This window comes from Castor canadensis, chromosome 5 (assembly GCF_047511655.1).
Source record: "Castor canadensis chromosome 5, mCasCan1.hap1v2, whole genome shotgun sequence".
Taxonomy (NCBI): Eukaryota; Metazoa; Chordata; class Mammalia; order Rodentia; family Castoridae; genus Castor; species Castor canadensis.
The window spans coordinates 104,465,190-104,484,061 of NC_133390.1; positions in this window are offsets into that span (position 1 = coordinate 104,465,190).

Consider the following 18,872-nt stretch of genomic DNA (forward strand, 5'->3'; position numbering starts at 1 on the left):
TCAAACAAAAAATAAATAAAGAAATCCTAGAACTAAATCACACCATATATCAAATAGACCTAGTTGATGTCTACAGAATATTTCATCTGATTTCTGCACAATATACATTCTTCTCAGCAGCCCATGGAACCTTCTTCAAAACTGATCATACCTTAGGGCACAAAGCAAGCCGCAGCAAATATAAGAAAATAGAAATAATCCCATGCATTCTGTCTGACCACAATGCATTAAAACTAGAAATCAACAACAAAAACAGCAGTAAAAAACATGTAAAGAATTGGAAGCTGAAAAACACATTGCTCAATGATGAATGGGTCATTGATGAAATAAATGAGGAAATTAAAAGGTACATGGAAGTTAATGAAAATGAAAACATGACCTACCAGAACCTATGGGACACAGCAAAGGCAGTCCTAAGAAGAAAGTTTATAGCCATGAATGCATATATTAAAAGGACAGAAAGATCTTAAATCAATGACCTAATACTACAGCTCAAACTCCTAGAAAAACAAAAACAAGCAAATCCCAAAACAAGCAGAAGAAAAGAATTAATAAAAATAACAGTGGAAATCAATGAAATAGAAACACCGCCACCAGAAAATCATACAAAGAATCAATGAAACAAAAGAGATGGTTCTTTGAAAAAATAAATAAGATTGACAGACCCTTGGCAAACCTGACTACACTGAGGAAAGAAAAAACCCAAATCAGTAAAATCAGAAATGCAAAAGGATAGATAACAATAACCACCATGGAAATCCAGGAAATCAACAGAGACTACTTTGCGAGCCTATACTCTATTAAATTTGAAAATCTTGAAGAAATGGACAGATTTCTAGAAACTTACAACCACCAAAAACTGAACCAAGAGGACATTAATCACGTGAATAGATCTATAAAAGAAAAAGAAACTGAAGCAGTTATCAAGAGCCTTCCAAAAAAGAAAAGTCCAGGACTTGATGGATTCACTGCTGAATTCTATCAGACGTTTAAAGAAGAACTAATACAACTCTCCTTAAACTGTTCCATGAAATAGAAAGGGAAGGAACACTGCCTAGTTCATTTTATGAAGCCAACATTACTCTCATCCCAAAACCAGAGAAAGACACCTCCAAAAAGGAAAACTGCAGGCCAACTTCCTTAATGAATATTGATGCAAAAATCCTTAATAAAATAATGGCAGACCTAATCCAATAACACATCAGAAAGATCATTCACCACGACCAAGTTGGCTTCATCCCAGGGATGCAGGTGGGTTCAACATACACAAATCTATAAATGTAATACAGCACATTAATGGAAGCAAAGACAAAAACAACTTGATCATTTCAATAGATGCAGAAAAGCCTTCGAGAAGATCCAACACCACTTCATGATAAAAGCTCTAAGAAAACTAGGAATAGAAGGAATGTACCTAAACATTGTAAAGGATTTATATGACACACCTACAGCCAACATCATACTTAACAGTGAAAAACTGAAACCAATTCCCTAAAATCAGAAACAAGACAAGGGTCCCTATTATGCCCACTTCTATGCAACATAGTACTGGAATTTCCAGCCAGACCAATTAGGCAAGAAGAAGAAATAAAAGGAATACAAATAGGTGAAGAAACTGTCAAAATATCCTTATTTGCAGACAATATGATCCTATACCTTTAAGACCCAAAAAACTCTACCCAAATACTCTTAAACACCATAAACAGCTACAGTAATGTGGCCAGATACAAAATCAACTTACAAAAATCATTAGCTTTTCTATACACCAACAACAAACAAAGAAGGAATATATGGAAACAATTCCATTCACAATACCCTAAAAAAAAATCAAATACCTAGAAGTAAATTCAATGAAGGATGTGAATGACCTCAAGGAGAACTACAAATCCCTAAAGAAAGAGCTTGAGGTAGATTATAGAAGATGGAAAGATCTCCCATGCTCATGGATCAGTATAATCAACATAGTAAAAATGGCTATACTACTGTAAGCAATCTACATGTTTAATACAATTCCTATCAAAATCACAATGACTTTCATCATAAAGTTTGAAAAAATCTACCCTAAAGTTCAGTTGGAAACACAAGAGACCACGGATAGCCAAGGCAATACTCAGCAAGAAGAGCAATGCTGGCAGTATCACAATGCCTGACTTTAAACTATATTACAAGGCAATATCAATAAAAACAGCATGGTACTGGCACAAAAACAGACATGAAGACCAGTAGAACAGAATAGAGGACCCGGATATGAATCCATACAACTATACCCACCTCATTTTTGACAAAGTGGCCAAAAATATGTGATGGAGAAAAGACAGCCTCTTCAACTTTGTTGCTGGGAAAAGTGGTTACTGGTCTGCAAGAAGCTGAAACTAGATCCATGTCTATCACCCTGTACTAGTATCAACTCAAAATGGATCAAGGACCTAAATATCAGTCCTGAAACTCTGACCTTACTACAGAAAGGCGCAGGAAAAACTCTGGAACTAATAGGTATAGGCAAAGACTTCCTCAATAGAACCCCAGCAGCTCAGCAACTAAGAGAAAGGATGAATAAATGGTACTTCATAAAATTAAAAAGCTTCTGCACATCAAAAGAAATGGTCTCTAAACGGAAGAGACCACCCAAAGAGTGGGAGAAAATAGTTTTAAGTTATGCACCAGATAAGGAACTGATAACCAGAATATACAGTGAATTTAAGAAGCTAAACTCTCCTAAAATCAATGAACCAATTAAGAAATGAGCAACTGAACTAAACAGAACTTTCTCAAAAGAAGAAATTCAAATGGCCAAAAAACAAATGAAAAAATGCTCACCACCTCTAGCCATAAAGGAAATGCGAATCAAAACCTAAGATTCCACCACACCCCTGTCAGAATAGTCACATCAAAAGCACCACCAACAACAGGTGCTGGTGAGGATGTGGGTAAAAAGGAACCCTAGTCAATTGCTGGTGGGAATGCAAGCTGGTGCAACCATGCTGGAAAAAGTTTTGGAGACTTCTTAGAAATCTAAACATAGACCTGCCATATGATCCAGCAATCCCACTCCTGGGGATATACCCAAAGTAATGCAACACAGGTTAATCCAGAGGCAACTGCACATCCATGTTTATTGCAGCACTATTCACAATAGCCAAGTTATGGAAACAACCAAGATGCCCCACTACTGATGAATGGATCAAGAAAATGTGGTACTTGTACACAATGGAATTTTACTCAGCCATGAAAAAGGATGAAATCCTATCATTTGCAGGTAAATGGATGGAACTGGAGAACATCATTCTGAGCAAGGTTGGCCAGGCCAACCTCATATGTGGACTGTAGATCTAGGGCTAATGCAGCAATGTGGTTGGGCTTTGATCACATGACAAGGGGAGAGCACATACGGGAGATATAGGAATAGGTAGAAAACCCAAAACATGATAGCATTGATGTCCCCACTCCAGAGAAACTAATACAGAAACCTTAACGAGACAGAAGTTAACATGAGAAGGGGATCAGTAACCAGTGTAAAGATAAGTTAGAGATGAATCAACATGGGTCGTAACACATGGGTACACGAAATCAATGTTAGGAATCTCTCTGTGTAGCTGTCCATAACTCAAGTAGCAAAAACACTTTGTCTTCCTTACTGTGCTTGTGTCTTGTATTCAACAAAACTAGTGATAAACACAGAATAAGACCTCTCTGGAACTAAAGGAGAGAGGAGGAAAGGGTTGGGGAGGGGAGCAGGTTGGAGAAATGACCCAAATAATGTATGCACATGTGAATAAATGAATTTAAAACAAAACAAAAAAACCCCAAAAGACTTGAAACCTATTTGTATAGTGTAATTTTCCTACATACTGTATATAATCATATATTTTCAATTTGTATTTATTTTTAACATTTACTATACTAAGACATTTTACATAAAGCAAAATTATCATAATGGCTGAGAAGCAAATAGCGAGACAATGAGGTCAATGTCCCAAATTCCTTTCAAAGGCACAACCCCAGTGTCCTAACTTCTCCTCTTAGACCCACTTCCCAAAGGTTCCCTGCCATGATGTTCTGCCTAATCATAGGCCCAAAGTGACAAAGAGAATAGTCCTTAACTGAAATCTCTGAAACCTTGGTCCAAAGGAAATGTTTCCACCTTATATGGGACATTATCTCATGTATCTTATAACAACAATGGAGAGCTTTCAGTGATTTTCAAACCCATGTCAACTTAAACTGAGAACAAGCAAAAATTAATGTTCATTTCAAAGTCAAAGGCAGAAAAATACAGATGTCCTAGCTGAGAGTCAATCAAGCCATAAAAGTTTCCCCATTTGGGGGATCAGTCAGCATTTTGTTCTATTCAAGTCAATACATATAATTTACTATTATCATGTTGGAGACATACTGAGGAATCAACTTAAAATACTTTGTCTATTTAACAGGCATATATTTATTAGACTTACTTATTTTTTGGTAGAACTGGAATTTGAACTCAGGGTTTCTCACTTATAAGTAGGCACGCTACCACTTGAGCCACACCTCCAGCCCATTTTGCTCTGGATATTTTGGAACTCCAGCCCCACAAACTATTTGCCCGGGGCTGGCCCCCAACAGTGATCCCTTTAATAATAGCCTCCCAAGTTGCTAGGATTACAGGCATGAGCCACCTGAGCCCAGAATATCAGGCTTATTTTAAGAAATTTGCAAAAGGTGTGAAATAAGATGGTGAATGAGTAAGATCCTTTGTTGATTACCTTCCCACAGGCACACAAAGTCAAACAGCTATTGACATACCTAACTTCAGGAGAACTAAGGAAATCAGATGAGAGGACACAGTATCTGCTTTTAACATGACAAGGTAAAGGCAGGAATGAAAGGGTTGCTTTTATCAACACTCCCCCAATTCAAGTAGCCCAGCATAGAGAGAGATGCCTCTTGCTGGGAGGAGGCATACAGAATCAAATCCAGGCCTTTGACTTGAAATACTATATCAGGCCATCCATAGCAAGATACAATGCTGGGCAAAACCCCACAACTGCTGCCACTAGGCAAATACTTTCAGATTGAGCTGCTGAAACTGCATTGGGTCAGGCAGTCAACTATCTCTGTCCACTTCCTCCTAATTTGGTTGTCAAACCACAGGGAAATAATCCAACTGTTGTGGGGTAGGGCACAAGAACAACTGCAGATCTTTGTCTGAGAGCTCAGTAACAGGCCACTTTAATGAGAACCAGTCACTGGCAGAACTGAAAGGCTTACATGTAAGTTAAAGCTTACAGACAGACCCTGTAGTCAGACCCCATCATCAGGAGAAGACCTATGCCACAGTGGGAGATTCAACTTTCAATATGAATCATTCTTAAACTTGAAGTGAGTCTGGGGCACACTTGTTCACCTCCCAAGACTATAAAGGACTCTAAGACTGAGAAATTCAGTTGTGACTCAGCTTGTTGGCAGTCATGGTGACCAAGGGGCAGTTCAACCATCTGACCCCAGCCTCAGTCAGTGCATCTATTGTCAGGACAATGCTTGCATAAGGGGCTCTGGAACTACTGCAACATCAGGCAGAGACACAAGCACATTAGTTCTGAGAGCTGAGGTGTGGGCTTTGGTGTAGCCCTGAAACAAATCAGAACTTTTGGGTTTGAGGCCAAGGAACAACATACTTTAGCCTCAGTCTAGATGACCAAGACTCTTTCTTTACAAACACTACTTCAACTTTGAGCAACATAGTATGGTAGAAGACTCCATTCACTGAGAGTAGAACAGGGTTATAAGCACAAGAATTTGTCCTAGAACTTAGTGCTAGGCTGACAAAGCTTAATAATAATAAGATTCCAACAGTGCCATCCTAAGTCCTGCCTGTAGATAAAAGTCTCTGGAATAGCACATGTGTCTTAGAGAACACACATGGTCCCAATTTATAGAACTTCTACTCTAGTCAGCATCACTTGTGGCATTGGTTACATCATCCTGGATCACAAATCACTTCAGTAATAGGTAGCCCCATGCAGTGTGAACCTTGAACCCACCCTAGTGTTGTGCTTCAGTTGTGGGCTGTGAGCTCAAGGTGGGACACAGCATATCAACATTGGTGGCTGCTTGTGTGACATACAAGCCTGAGGTTGGTTCATCAAAGGTGACTCTACCAAAAGTCAAGCAGAATCCCACAGAGCCTGATCACATGATAGTAACTTTGGGTGAGGCATTTCTCTTACCCTGGACATATGAAGAGGCTTATGGGGACATTCTATTCTTTTCAGGTGTTTTCCTTGTTAATTCTGAGAGACATGCCAAAAAAGTTTGGGGGACATACCTAGGCTTGGACTGCCATTTAGTACTGAAATAGTGACAACACAAGCAGAGCAGACTCCCCAAAACCCTGGACCTAGACACCAGCCAGTGCTGAAATAATGGAAGTGACTATTGGCTTAGAGAAAATAAACATCCTCTTTACAATTTCTGGAAATTCAGTCAAAAATGTCAAATTGAGACAAGTAGCATACCTAATCCTTCAATGTCTAGACCACATCACATGCCAACAAATATCAAGAGATTTCAGGAAACCATGGTATCACCTAATCATCAAAATGAGGTGCAAACCATAAGCTGTTAAATGTTAGGAGAGTATGGTGATAGAGAAAAAATAGGTAATGAGTAATCTGAAATGTCAAGGAGAAACACTTTTGTGCTATGAAAATATACTAAAAAAACAAAGGAAAGGAGGGTAAAATTGGTCTTTTCTGGAGGTAGATACAAGGGGGAGAGAGGTGGACGTAAGGAAAAGTGAATGAGAGTTAATATGGTGAATGTATTTTTTATTCCTGTACGAAAATAGAGGAATGAAACCTGTTGTCCTAAGATGAGGGGAAGGGGAATGAGGGAGAGTGACCTAGGGTTTAAATCTGGCTAAGATATATTGTAAGCACATATCACAGTGTAGCTCCCTGTACAACTATCATATGCTAACAAAAATTCTTTAAATGATGCTCAAAATACTGACAAGATAATAATCAATTTGGAAATACTCAAATAAAAAATTAGGACCACTGGCTTAAAAAAATTCAATGACATTAAGTAAAACACAGAAAAATGTATACTCTAATGGAGAAATTAACACAGAGAGATGCAACTTTAAAAAGCAAACAAAATTACCTGAGTTGAAAACTTCCTTTGGCAAAATTGAAAACATGATAGAAGGCATCAATATCAGAATAAATCAAACAGAAGAAATAGTTAATGAGTTCAAACACAAGCTACTTGGAAATATATAGACAGAGGATAAAAAAAGAGAAAAAAGAATAAAGAGGAATGAAGAATGAATATAAGAACTTTGGAACTGTGTTAAAAGAGCAAAGGTTCAAGAAGGCTTGGACAATGCATAAGAGTATAAAGTTTATTCAAAGACATAATAACAGAAAACTTTCCAAACTTGGAGAAGGATACAAATATCCAGGTACAAGAAGCTCAAAAGTAACAGTGGGATAGAACACAACAATGTCTAGCTGAAGATGTAAACAAATCACACAAGTGAAAGACAGAAGGAAGATCCTCAAAGCTTCAAAAGAAAACAAACAAATGACAGGTAAGGGTAGTTATGTCCCAGTTTTGCTGACAACAGAATTCTAAGCAAACCTTATAGGCCAGGAGAGTGACATGATGTTTAAACATTACTGAAGGAAAAACACTATTAATCAGATTTATATATCTAGAAAAGTTACCCTTTAGAAATGAAGGGATGTCTTCATTGCTAAAAATTGAACACATTCCCAGACAAACAAAAGCTGAGAGAACAGAACTCCACTGTCTGTTCTATAAGAAATGATAAATGAAGCTCTTCAAACTGAACGAGATTCTAATGAATAACAAGAAAACATAGGAAGTTATAAAACTTATAAAATTTTTAAGAGTAATTATACAGATTCAGAATACTCTAATATCGTAGGCATGGTACAAAAACATTCATAATACTAGAGTGAAGATTAATGTACAGAACAATTAAAAATTACTATATTAACATATTAATAGATAGGCAATATGGAAATATATAAAATATGATATCAAAAAATTTTCAAAAATGAGGAGGAATGGAGTTCAAGTATAGTTTTCTTATTAGCATATTTTCTCTTGTTTTTTCCTTCTTCCCTTATCTTAATTACCTTATTAATTTGCTATCATTTCCAAATATCTTGTTATAAACAAAAGATGTTTCTTGTAAGCCTCATGGTAACTAGAAAGCAAAAGTTCTTAATAGATAGCCAAAAATTATAAGAAAGGAATGAAAACACACTAATAAGATTAAATCACTTCACCACAATGGTGACAGAAAAAGAGGGAGAGTGAAATATTAGAAATATAGAAATATAGTTACACTTGACCTATTAATAACAACTCTGAGAGAAAACAGATTAAATTCTCCAATTAAAGATGTAGAGTAGGGCTGGGGTGGCTCAAATGGTAAGAGTGCTTGCCTAGCAAGCATGAGGCCCTGAGTTCAAACACAGTGCTATTAAAAAAAACAAGTAAAATAGCCTGTTGTGGGTGACTCAAGTCTGTAATCTGAGCTACTTGGGAGGCTGAGATAAGAAAGATCATGATTCCAGGAGAGCTCTGGCAAATAGATTGTGCAACCCACATCTCCAAAATAACCAGACCAAAATCAACAGGAGCTCATAATATAATCCTAAATCAGTAAGTTCAACAAGAGAAAATAACAATTCCAAATATACATGCACCCAATTTTGCAGCACCTAAACATGTAAAAGCACATACTGATTTACAGAAAGGGTAAGATATACTCCAGTGAATTAGTGATTGGGCACTTAAACACTCCATTTTCAGCAGCAAACAGATCATCCAGTAAGGAAATCAGCAAGGAAAGAACAGAATTAAATTACAGTCTATGCAAAAATGACATAACAGATATCTACAGAATATCCCACCCAACAGACACTACATATTATATTATATATACAATTTTTCTCTCATGGATAGGTCATAGACTGGCCACAAAAAGTCTCAAAAAGCCAAACATTTGAAATCACTGAATACCTTTTCTGACAGCAATTCAAGAAAACTGTGTAAATAGTTCAACAAGGAAATCAAGAAGGATTTTTTAAAATCATGCAACAAATAAACATAGAAACATATAACATACCAAAAATTTGTATGGAATACCTCAAAAGTGGCTCTAAGTGGAAAGTGTATAAATGCAAACATCACAAAAGGAAAAATCTCAAATAAACAACCTATCATTGCATCCTAAGGAACTAAAAAAAAAAGACTTAACCTCAAATTCATGCAAAAGATGATTCAATAAAGATTATAGCAGAAATAAATAAGATAAGTCAAAAAAGAAAACATTACAAAACAACAACAAAACAAAGACCTGGCTGCTTGGAAAGATCAAAATGGAGAACTCTTAGCCAAAAAACCCTTCATTATATTGATGTGATACATGATATTTGTAGAAGGAATATTTATGAGGAATATATCTCAACATAATAAAAGTAGTTCACAATAAACCCAACATCTAGCATTCCACTAAATGTAGAAAAACTGAAAGGTTTTTGCTAAGATCTGGAATAAGACAAGAATCTAGCCTGGTACCACTGGCTCACATCTTTAGTCCTAGCTACTCTGAAGGCAGATATCAAGGGGATCATGGTTCAAAGTCCAAGAAAATAGTTCACAAGATCCTACCTCCAAAAAAAATTTCCACAAAATAAATAAATAAATAAATAGCTGGTAAAGTGGCTCAAGTGATAGAGAACTTGTGTAGCAAGAGGAAGGCCCTGAGTTCAAATCCCAGTGATGAAAAAAAAAAGAAAAAATTTCCACTTTTGCCATATTTATTCAACATAATCCTTGAATTCCTATCCAGAAGAATCAGGAAAGAGAAAGCAATAAAGGACATTCATATTTGATAAGAAGAAGTCAAACTGTTACTATTTTTAGATGACATAATTTTAAATATAGAAAACCTCAAAATTTCCTCCAGAAAGTATTAGAATAAATGATTTTAACAATGTTCTAGATACACAATTAACTTACAAAAATCAGTAGCTTTTTATTTGACAGCAGTCTGTTATCCAGTACATATAATGACCTTTAAAAGTCAATAGCAGTGGGTGGTAAGGGAGGGGGTGGGGGCAGGGGGGAGAAATGAACCAAACCTTGTATGCACATATGAATAATAAAAGAAAAATGAAAAAAAAAATAAAGTCAATAGCAAAAGGCAAGCAAACAAAAACAAATCAAATAGCCCCATTTCAAATGGGCAACACACGTAAATAGACTTTTCTCAAAACCAGGTATCTAACAGATATAGGAAAAGATGTTCAATATCACTAATTATTAAGTAAATCAAAATCAAAATCATAATGAGATATCACATGACCCCAATAAGTATAGTTACTATCAAAAAATAAATGACAGATAAAAAGCACTGGTAAGCAGGTAGAAAGGGAACACATGCACACTGTGGGGTGGAATGCAAATTAGTAAGCCATTGTGGAAAACAGTCTAGAGGTTTTTATAAAAAATTAAAATCAGAACTACCATATGATCCAGCCATACCAAACCAGGTATATGTTAAAAGGAAATTAAAATAGTATGTAAGGAGACATCTATATTCCTTATGTTCATTGCAACATTATTATAGCTAGAAAATGGAAATAACCCGAGCCCCACCACCAATGAATAAAGAAAATGTGGTACATTTACACAATGTAATACACTTTAGCCATAAAATATGATGGAATCCTGCCATTTTTAATAACTTTAATTGAACTGGAGATCATCTTGTTATGGGAAAAATCTCATAGAAGTTGAAAGTGAAGCAAGGGTTATCAGATGTGTGGAGAGAAGGAATTCAGGGAGGGATGAGGAAAGATTGAAAAATGTGCACTCAATTATAGTTAAAGGGAAGACTTTTGCTCCGGAATACTATTTCACAGTAGGGTGATTGTAGATAATAAAAATTAGAAATTTCAAAAAGTCTGAAGAAAGGATTTTAAAAGTTCTCATCAGAAAGAAGTGTAAATATTTGAGGATATATGTGTATATATGCTTAATCTGATTTAAACATTGGGCAATACATCCATTTATCAAAAACTTACATGGTACCCCATCAATATGTATAATTTTTGTATTTTCATGTAGCAGTTAAAATCTTTTAAAATATAAAATGTATTTATAAATGTTCTCACAGTTCCCTTGCATAAAGATGCCAGGTACTAACTCTATTTAGAGATGAGAAAGCTGGGTTACACTGACGTTCATTCACTTTTCTATCCTATGAAACTGGCAGGTTTTAGGACTAGATATAAACTAGTTCTGTAACCCCAAGCACTAGGAAGTGCCTTATTTCAGTATTGCTAAACAAACTCCTCCCAAATGCTTACAATTAATTACTTTATCCCTAAGCTAACACCCTGAGATGACCATTATTACCTTCATTTTATAGATGAAAAACTGGGTTTTAGAATAATTATCCAAGTGTAGGAAATTAAATTGTGGGTAAGTCAGGACTAAGCACCCTTGTTTTTAATCCTTAAATTATTTCCAATTATATAATGGAAGGCTTGAAGCAGTTTTGGTTGAGTCATTAGTGTATAACTATCTTAAATAATATGCACAGTGCACTTAGAATAATGGTGTAGAATCTGAAATTCTAAAATACTTTCTTTTACTTCTGCTAGCTTCTGAGTTATTGAGTTAATATTTCACCAGGACATACTTGCTCTAATTATGTAACAGTGTGATTCATCACCATAAATACACTAGCACACTGATAATGTATTACTCAATAAAGTCAGAACAGCTGGCAAGAATAGCCACAGAATTAGGTAATGTGGAAGTTTAATGCATTTTATTTTTTAATTGATTCAATTCAGAACAAGGGAAGACAAACATTTGTGAAATCTCAGGAGAAAGTTTAAATTTCTGAAATTTGCTTTTCTACTGTCATTTCTATAATGAAAAATGTGAAAAATCAAAATAACATTAATTTACAAACCTTATAGTTGTTTGTCAACTTTATATCAGTCATGAGATTGTCTCTGCCATGACCTATTTGGACATATCTGGTAAATTTAAAATCTCTAATTCTTTTGATATGCTAAATAAAGTTATATTTTCTCATTATAAAAAGAAGCTGGGAACAAAAGAGGTTTAAGTGATCTTTATATTCCCTGCTATTTTTATGTTCAGATATATTTCTGTCAGACTGTAGCAAAGAATGCCTATAGAATTGATTTCCTAAATGAATTTGGTAAGCTTGTGAGTAGCTCAATTGTTCTTATGACTTCAAAAATGGACACAAGGTATTCTGAAATAGTGGGTATACATAAAAGCAGGATCATTTTGTTTGATTTTTCTGGACTTCCAAATATGTAATAAAAAGCCCTGAAATACTAGAAAAAGACTCTTGAACTGCAAACTGACTCTATTTTTGTTCCTAAAACAAATTTGTTTAAACATATTTCTTGAAGGAGTCAATAAAATACACACCCTAATACTCTTCATTGAAGGGCATCATCAAATAAAGTATTTATTTTGACTTTATTGGTGGTCTTATTCTTGCTGCCCCACAGATTTAATAACTCCTTTGTCCCATAAAATGACAATAAAATTATTCTGGAAATATACTGAAAACATGATCTTTGTTATCATACTTGTTGAGCCTTTCTGGAGTCCTGCTACCCACCAAAAATGATTCATCCTCTTGAATCATCACTAGGCTTGGAGGTAAGGCAAACATTAAGTGCCGTGGATCTTGCCTTTCTTCCTTCACTGAATCTCAGTTCCTTCATATTACATCTGGTTCATCACCAACATCATACCTCCTGGGTTCAAACAGAAAAGATGAATGATAAACCCTTTTTATTAGAACATGTAAGACTCTAAAGGATTCTTAGGAGATGGAGTGTTGGAAATAAATTTACATTTAACTCAAAAGGAAATGGTCTTGATTAATGAATCTACAATGAACAATTTTATAACTTTTCTGGGTCTCTGTAAAATAGAATCAATCATTTTTCTTCTAAATGTCCCATTGGAATTCAGCCAATGTACTCTTCCTGGGTTTGGGGCACCATTGGAAATGGACCTTGTAAATGCCTAACTATAAGGGAACGTAGTTGAACCAAGGGCTCCATGGGCGGCAGTGTGAAATCCATCATTCCTAGGGATACTCATACTGATCATTGCTAGGGGTGGTTGTGCTGTCTAGAAAACATGGAGCTCCTCTCCTGTAAATTTTAGAGGAGCAGAAGACCTATCTGAATATTACTCTTACATTCCTTTGGAATCTAATTTGTCTAGTGTCTGATAATTCTCTCAGCCTTTGCCGATATGTTCTTCCAATTTTTCTCACAGTTCATTTTCTCATAGTTTGGTTAGGCTGGCATAATAAAAATACCACAAACTTGGTGGTTTATAGTCAAGAGATACTTTTTTCTCAAAGTTCTGGAGGCTAGGAAGTCCAAGATCACAGTACCATCAGATTTGGTGCCTGAAGAGAGCCTGTTTCATATAGACAGCACTTTCTGCTGTCTTCTTTCATGGTGGAAGGTCAAACAAGTTTCTTTGCCTCCTTCATAAGAACGTTCATTCGTGTCTGTCCTCATGATATAGTCATCTCCCAATGGCCACACCTTATAATACCATTATATTGTTGATTAGGTTCCAACATATGAATTTTGAGGTGAAACAAACATTCATACCAGTGGATGTAGTAACCTCAAAAAACTTACACATTTAATCCTATTTTGATCTCTGCTTCTTTCAAAAATGTAATCTGGATACCATTCAGCCATTGGCTTCTGTATGAATTAAAGTATGTCTATTTCTATTTTCATTATCATTTTCAAAAAAAATCAAAGATGCAGCCTGTGTCACCTAATCCAACTTCAATCTTAGTCCCAGTTTTATACCTGTCTCTCACCCCTGTGATTCTTCTGTCTTATTCTGCTTGCATTCCAAGCATTTCCACATACTTCAAAATGTCAAAAACTCAATCATGGTTCAATAAATATGTATCAGTTAATGAATCAACATGTAAATAATGGATGTGGCTTTGTACAACTTTCACTTGTAATGTTAATGTCCTAGTTTTCATTACTCAAACTGAAATGTTTTGACAAACTATTTTTATTTTAAAACTTGACAAAGTATTTCTCAATTTTGATGATAACACAAGGACGTTTAAGAGCCAACCTGAATTCCTGGAGTATGTTATTTTAACACAAAAATTAATTTGGATGAATAAAAACATGTCACTTTTATAAATACATTTCTTCTAGATTTCTGAATTTCATTTTGTTTATTGCTGTTGAAATTACTACTTGCTAAATTGCATCTCCATAATATGAGCAAATCAGAGAAATACAAATGTATTCAAAGCTGTCATATTTAGCATAGTGAAACCTAGACCTTGAAATTATCACTCAAATGACAATCTACTGTTTATCTTACAAGAAATGTGCTACTAAGAACCAGGTTTATGTAATGAAGATAGGTTAATGCATTTGTCATTTTAAAGTAGGTAAAACACGATTTGTTAAACATTATGTCAGCCTAAGCTGAAACGCTAAACTTATAAAAAGTTCTCAATGCAACAGCCAGCCATCATTGAATTACATTTATTTCTTTCTGCGAATTTCTATTGTGACATCAGTTGCATTCAGGACACTTTGGGACCCTGCTTGTGAAAGGTTTTAGATCAAATATGGAGGTACGATGCTTGCAAATAGTCATGTCATAATTCAAACTTATAAACAGACCATGAGAAGAAGGATTCTGGGAAACTATGGAAGCTAGAGCAGAAACATCTAAATATTTCATTCCTAAAGTTGACCATCTGATTTGGGGAAAATTCTAAATAAAATTGAAATGCAGTATATTTGTGTATAAAGATACCATTCCAAAATGCACTGAAAACTGTTGCATCATAGGGGATCCGGGCAATAGAGAAATACTAAGTAATAGAGGAAGCTAATCTCATAGTATTATATTTACATATGTGAAATGCTAAAGCAAAAGCCCTTTAAACAGTGAACATGTACTTAAAAATATTAAGGAGAAGAAGACCAAACAGATCCTGTTAGGGGGTGGGCCACAGTGGGAGGGGAAAGGGTAAACGAAGACATTGAACAAAGGTGAATGTAGTTGATGTGTTTTGTATACATGTATGTAAACTGAACAATGAAATCTGTTGAAATTGTAAAGGAGGGTGGGGGGGATGAGGGACAAGGAAAGAGGGGTGAATCTAATTAAGATACATTGTAAGCACATTTGTAAATGTCACAATGAAAAGCCCTGCATAACTAATACATGCTAATAGAAATTATAAAAGAATGAGCTTAACTGATCATTTGAAATTTAAGTAGAGAACTCTACCTATGAAATATATCCATTAACTGCATCTTACTGTGGTTTACTTACTAAGCCTAATTTTGTTCTTTGTACATTCATTTGCTTCTGAGTTTTGTTCAAGAAGTCATAGGGTTCCAGGCTGAGAATTTTTGAGCACTTACGTGAACACCATTGACAACATCAAGTTGGCAATGATAAAATTATGAAGACTTTTTGCTAAATTATTTATTCTTAATAAAAAGAGAGCTCTAAATTTAGCCATAGATGTAACTTCTATAAAAAAATTAAAATACCATTTTCAAAAAATTTACTGTTTAATGAATGTCCTAATCAAAAATAAGAAGTACAACAGATTTCTGTAATTTTTCATCCATCCCTCAAGTAACTCAACAAACTCTTGATTATTGGAAAAGAATAGCTTACCAAATTCCTATAATGGTAATCAAAAAAATGACAGTAACTTTCTACCAAGCACACAAAACTTAATGGATTTATTCCCTCTTAAGTATCAAGCACATAAAAATAAATTATTTTAATGAATGCTTTATTTTGAATGATCAGGATTGATTAATATTTAGATATTATTTTCTTAATGTATTTTATCTTAAATTAAAATGTAAAGAAATGAGGATAGCCCTTATTACCTACTGAAGAACAATCTTGAGACACACTTGTTTGGTGCTAATAGATTAATTTATTGTTTATAATTGTACAGGAGTTGACCCAGTTTTATTTACAATTTGCCATTGAAAATAAAAAGTATTATTAAAAGACATTCTTGAATCTTTAGCTAACCACAGAAAGCTAAGCTGTCCCTTCTTCCTCTACCAACTTCCTTCCTTTCTTTCCTCTAGTTTTCTTTCTTTATTTCCAATCTCAGATAATTCCATGAAAATCAAATGAATCTAATTTTAAGAGCAAATTCAGAGTATGTAGAAATTAGAGTTCCCTAAGAGGTTAGTATTTCTTTTCACTAAGGGAAATTATATATAGTAATAGTCAATCTTATGCATTTTGGAAAGAAGAGAAATATATTCAGGCATTAATATTTAAATAGAATATCTGAAATGTACATGCTTGGTTGTCATTAATATAATTTAGTGTCCTACCAGGTTACTAACATATCATTTGCTTTAAAATTTAAAATCCTGGTTTTCTGTGAGACAGAATGAATAAGTGTTCAAAAAATCTACCATTTGAAGTATACTGTTTTCTTTACATGTTATATTTTTCAAGAATAGTGACATTTTCACAGTAAAATTTATATATATATATGTATGTTATTTCAAAGTAAACTGAATTTTTCAGAGAAAATATTTTTGGTTCTACATTTTAGAATTCTTTAAGTTAAATTTTTAACTGGAATATTACAAACAAAAATGCACATATCAATTGTGTAAATGTAGTTTACAATTATGTATACATGTTTTACCACCATGGAAATTGATCTATTGGTTTGTTAATGCTAGTGTAAAAAGTTTCCTAAATTAAGTTGTAATAGTTAAATTATATATTTAAGAAACTAAGAGTTTACAACATTATATTATATGGCTTTAACCAGTAATATACCACAATTGGTACAAGCAAATAAACTGGAATTTTCACAACACAGGCAATAAAAAAAAAGACAAATAGAACTTCATGAGAATTCACAAATTTTGTGTATCACAAAAACTGTCAGCAGAATAAACAGACAACCAACAGATTGTGAGAAAATCTTCACTAATAATATACCTGATTAAGAATTAATATCTTGAATATGTATAAAACTAAAACTCAACATCAATTAAAAACCTCAAACAATTGATTAAAAATACATAGCAATGGATTAGACATTTCTTCAAGGAAAATACAAAAATGCTCAGGAAACAGTTGAAAAGATACTCAATTTCATTACTTATTGAAGAAATGCAAATCATTACTATACTGAGATAGTGCCTCACCTATCAGAATGAAAGCTATCAAAAACCAGAAAACTGAAGCATAATTTCCATACTATGCAACATCTCCACATTTAGATTTATGTCCAAAAGAAATGAAAGTAGTGTCTTCAATAGATATTTGTATGCTCACAGTCATAGCAGCATTTTCCATAATAGTTAAGATGTGGTAGCAATCCAAGTATCTATTGATGGATGAACTGTAAGCGAAATGTGGTATTTATAGACATATATAAAAATATGTATATCATCCAGACTCAAAAAGGAAGAGAATAGTGATGTAACTGTGCAATGTAGATAGACCTTGAGGACATTATGGTAAATGAAATAAATTAATCATAAAAAGTCTAATACTGTCTAGTTCCCCAGCATGAGATTCACAGAGTGGCCAAAATTATATACATAAAAAATAGAATGGTGGCTTTCAAGGGGAGGGTGAATGAGGAGTTATTGTTTAGTGGATTTATATTTTTGGTTTTATAAGATGCAAAGGATTATTGAAAATGGGTAGTGATTATAGTTAAACATCTTTAATAATACAGTTAATGCTAGTGAACTGCATAGTTAATAATTATTAAGATATCATATTATTTATGTATACCTTATCACAGTAAATTACTAGAACAAAAATCATTTAGAGACTTAATCACTTCAACTAATAAGGAAGAAGTAGCTTTTGCACAGATGTTTGTGTCTCATACAATATTCATTGCCCTAAGCTCATTCAACATTTCCATGTACTTACTTGACTAATTATATGCTTCCAAAATGTATTTATTTTACTTTTTTGCATCTTTTCTATCACTAATATATTACTTTTTTTATGTTTGCTTGTCTTCACTACTCCTGACATCATCACCCTTTATAAATTGCATTTTATTGTAAATGCAGGTGAGTGAGACAGGATACGAATGATGGTGTTCTTTTACTCAGAAAGAAAAACAGAATCCATCCCTACCTCCACACTTAGGAGTCAGGGAAATGGCATTTTAGGATGAAAATGGGCAAAACATAAGGCCTACTATAGTGTAGTTATCTCAAATTCTATATCCTTCTATGAATTGTAGGAATTTTGATAAGCACCCAAAATATATAAAACTTACCATTCTGACAGAAAATTTTCACTGAAAGATTTCCATATCAATAAGTTAAATGTTTTCCTTACATCACTTTTAAAATTAATTTTTTCTGGCATTGACTTCTGGAAAATATTAAAATTTTTTCCATTTGTATTTTTGTTTTTAAAATGATAGGAGAAAAATATGTGCTCATTATACATAATTTTTCTACTGTATATTAAAACTTGTCTTATTTCATAATCCAAGTTTCTTTCTTACTAATAAATTATTGACCTTTTTAATGCTAACTAATTTATATCTTTTCATTATGTTATATCTCTTAATTACTAGGCTATGTACAACATTGGTAAAAAGAAATATATTCACTCTTGGTGAATATATATCTCCAAGCAATAGAACACATTTATAACACACATGTGTTCACAGATTTAATTCTATTTATTCCAAAAAAATACACTAGTTTAAACAAAATTAATTTTGTTTCAAG